The sequence below is a fragment of the Neocloeon triangulifer genome, unplaced genomic scaffold (assembly GCF_031216515.1).
Source record: "Neocloeon triangulifer isolate White Clay Creek 2 clone unplaced genomic scaffold, ASM3121651v1 ptg000022l, whole genome shotgun sequence".
NCBI classification, from domain to species: domain Eukaryota; kingdom Metazoa; phylum Arthropoda; class Insecta; order Ephemeroptera; family Baetidae; genus Neocloeon; species Neocloeon triangulifer.
This window is the reverse complement of record NW_026775562.1, coordinates 1,364,329-1,368,329: the sequence shown is the minus strand read 5'-3', so window position 1 is coordinate 1,368,329 and position 4,001 is coordinate 1,364,329. Positions and strand designations below refer to the sequence as shown.

Here is a 4,001-nt window from a genome sequence, read left to right as displayed (position 1 = left end):
TAATTTAATAAAAATATTATTTTTATTTTATATTTCATGACTTCATTTAATTAAATAAAAATTATTTTAATTAAATTTATTTTTATTAATTTGAATGAATTAAAAATATTTTGTTTAGATGCTGATATATTAATTTAATTATGTAGCTTATATATTACATTAATTCTATTTATAGAATGACATACCTGAACATACCATGAGTGAATTAAGTTCTGTGAAACCTCTTTTATTTCACATTCTGGTTCCTTTGGTCCCTTCCTTCTTTATTCATCCGGATAGATAATCAGAAAATTATCAAATTGAGCAAATATGAAAATAATTTAATTTAAATAACAGTTTGGAAAAATACAAAAATTCCGTAAGGATAAACTGCAAATGACGCAAGTTCCGTTGTCATATTATTTTCTCCGGCCTCGAAGGCGACACATAGCAATAATTGAGAAATTATCACATTAATCACTTTATAGTTTAAGTTATTCTATTTCATATTTTCCAACAACATCTATGATGAAAAGGTTTCAATGAAAAGCTATTCAAGTGTGAAAGCGACACAGGCGCAAAAGGCGAGAACTCGTGCGAGGTGTCATGAAGTGCAGGTTCACTACTTTTCTTGCTTGCTCGCGATCGCCTGATTGCATACGCAATTATGATTTGCTCAAAAGAAACGTCTAGAGAAGCGCCGGCAGCAAGGACAAAAAGCTTAATTCGCGTGTAATTCAAGGCGTGTCGAAATTATTGTTGAGGAGAAAAAAATGCCCCGGGTGAGGATCGAACTCACGGCCTTAAGATTATGAGACTTACGCGCTGCCTACTGCGCTACCGAGGCTTGAATTAGAGCCAAAAGTGAAGCAATGCCAACTTCTACGAGAGGCATCCGAGCTGCATTTTTACGGCTTTGTGAATTACACGCTGAGAGCAAATAAAAGTAATCAATAAAAGAAATAACATTACATAAATACTGACATTCCTGTTTTCAATTCACATATGCAACACAATACATTTAATAAATTATTCAATTTTAAATTACTGAAAATTGATTACTTTATTTTACAATTTTTGTCTATTAATTTGCAATTCTCAAAACCCATACAAAAATTGGAATTTATTTGTTACAAAAAAACTATCATAAAATAAAAGCACAGGTTTTTAAATTTTTTATCCTTTAACCTATTTGCAATCAAAATAATATTATGTGTTTTAAAATGTATATGTGGTGTTGTTTGAAATGAAATTAATTTGAAGCATTTTGGGTCACTTTTCTTTTTCACAAGTTTTCACTTTTTAATTAATTGCAAAAATCCATATTATATTATTATTGTTGTTTATTTGTCCACATTGTTATAAATACATTGTTTACATTCAATTTTTGAAAAACAATTATTTAAGAAAAAGAGATTGTTGGACAAAAAGGCATCACCACTAGCAAAAATTTTGCTAAAACTTCCGAGATCAAAAAGACCCCATCCGCCGCAGTGAGCCTCGGTTGACTTTAATTAAACTAATGTTTAATAATGAGTATATTGATTTGTGTGAAACGAAAAATCAACATTTTTATTATTAACTAGAGTATTTTTTAAAGATTTTAAAAATTTCTTTATAATTTTCTGTGTGATTTAGAAGGTATTTGTAGACCACCGTGCGTCTAATGAGTCTTACAAATCATCCTTATTTCTAACCTGCCGGCAATAATTCATTTTAACAACCACAACATTGTGGAAGGTCTGCATTCTCCCAGCGTCTATGAGCGCTTTTTATATTAAATATATAAAAAATAATGTAACATACGAAAATTCCACTTTAGGGCAAATTTATTGTTATGTTCCTTCTAGAATTCCACCTTAATTAGCTCAAGTCGTATTTTATATTTAACTCTCTCCTTGAAATAGTAGAATTGTAGAAACTGCAAATATGATTAAAAATAAAAAGTAACTTAAAGTAATTTATCTTCAACCGGCATTACCCTAGCGAAAGGTCACTTCTTGCTATTGCAAGAGACCATTAGGAAATCAAGGAAGTCGGCCATTAATTAAAAAATGAAAAAGTGGAGCGCCCACAAGAAGTTTTTTCAGCGCGCCTCCCTCGAGCCGAACGGCATTCATTATAATTTTTTTTGCGCGTCCCAAATGAGCCAATAAAAGGTTTTGGCCTCAGGTTTCAAAAAGTGCTAATCAGCGTTTATAAATTTCACGCATTGTCTTTCAGAATCAATCGGGAGCTGCGAAAAAGTAGAAAGTTTTTGCACGTGTGTTTCTCAAAAGAAACTCGAGAATTCGCGACAGACTGCAGGGAATGCAGTCTTTTATGACATAAAAAAAAATATAAATAAATTGCGCCCCACACGGTGACCATAAAAACACCCACGCGCCTATTTTTTATGGCGACTCGTTTATTACCGATCCGTGTCGGGCTCATTTTTCGCCATTCACACCTCTCTGGTGCGGCTGTCCGTCGTTTGATTTGCAAAAAATTCGAATCGGCACAAGAGTAATGCGTTTCGAATGTCATGTGTGCCAGCCGCAAACTCGTTTCTTTTCCTAATGGTTTTTCGCGCTTCCCCGAAGTCTATTTTTCGCGCGCTCTCATTATGTGTGCCGCGGCGTCTCCTTTGTCGGCCGAGATGATTCAATTAAAATTGTTGGCTTGTGCAATAAACAGTTATTAAAAAGTGCTTTTATTTGATCGCCTCCTGCTCCTAATGACGCTCAAAGCGTTGCAAAGGACCGAGCAAATAATGGAGTCATCAAACGCGCCAACCAAACGAGCTTCACAGCAATCCTTGATTGAGTTTGAATGTCCGCAACGCAGACTTCGTTAGTCGCTCATTTGGTCAAATTTAATTTTGTTCATACATGGAAGTCGGGCTTATTGCTTCAAAGGATTAAACTGTAACGAGATCATGACTTAATTTGGAATTTAAATGATCAAAATAAACAAAGAGATTGTAAAAAAAAAACGGAAGAATATGATTTGCTAAAAAAAAACTGAGGTTATTTGTTAAAAATTTCAACACTTAGAGAAAAGAGACAATTAAAAATTTCACGCGAGGCTAATCTGTCAAGCAATTTGGCCTGTAAAAATAAAAACTATTCCATATTAAGGTGTTTAGACCTAAAAAATCCAGCGGGAATTGTTGTGATTTTAATGAGTTTTTAAAAAATGAAGGAAATAGGCCTTATTTTGAATGCATAGATAAAAAATATAACTAAGAGAATATTTATATTTTAATTTTATTCTAACATTTATTGCGTCCCTGTCAAGGCGCTTTTAATCATAAGTCTATTTTTACCATAAATTTAAAGTAGTGTTCTCATTTTCTAAGTTTCTAATGAAATTTTTACATAATTCTCCTTGAAACACTGTAATAATATAGAATAAAATATTATTTTAATTGTAGTTTACTTGTCCAATTGATAGATCACATTTTTTGAATTCAATTTTTTGTAAAAATTTATTTAAATAATTAAATCAGAATAAATAATAATCAGTAGTAAAACATTTAAAATCAATAAAAATTCTTTAATAAAACACAAACAAATTTTACTTGTCTTAATATTAATTTTAAGCTTACATCTCAAAAGCATAAAAGTGAGATACAAAATTTTGCAACACATTGTCTGAATTTAAAAAATAGAAAAATGACAAGAGAAACGAAAAATTGCAAAAATAAACGCAATATAAAAGGTCTAGATTTTTTCAAGTCTCTACTTTTCAGCTGCGTGCAAATGGAAAAACCCTCCTCCTCTTTCTTTATGGGAAATTTTCCATTCGTCGCTTTCCCGCAGCCAATGCCGACGGAAAGCTTTTCATGGCCCACGCGCACACTCCTCGACCAAAATCGATATAATACCCGAGAAGTATGCCAAAGAGGTTAGACGCGACTCGCGCGGCCTAATTGAATAAAATCCATACTATGTATTTTTACCACTTTGGCATGTCAGCGCGGATCAATCGGCGGTTCAGGGCTGGGGTACATTCATTTTTTCCACCTAATGGATAAGCGC

General features: G+C 32.8%; 1 non-coding gene across 1 annotated transcript; it reads right to left on the bottom strand.

Moving 5' to 3' along the window:
* Positions 1 to 753: 753 nt before the first annotated feature.
* On the bottom strand, positions 754 to 826 carry Trnam-cau (transfer RNA methionine (anticodon CAU)). Its single transcript has one exon. It is a non-coding gene; the product is annotated as a tRNA-Met (tRNA).
* Positions 827 to 4,001: the final 3,175 nt, after the last annotated feature.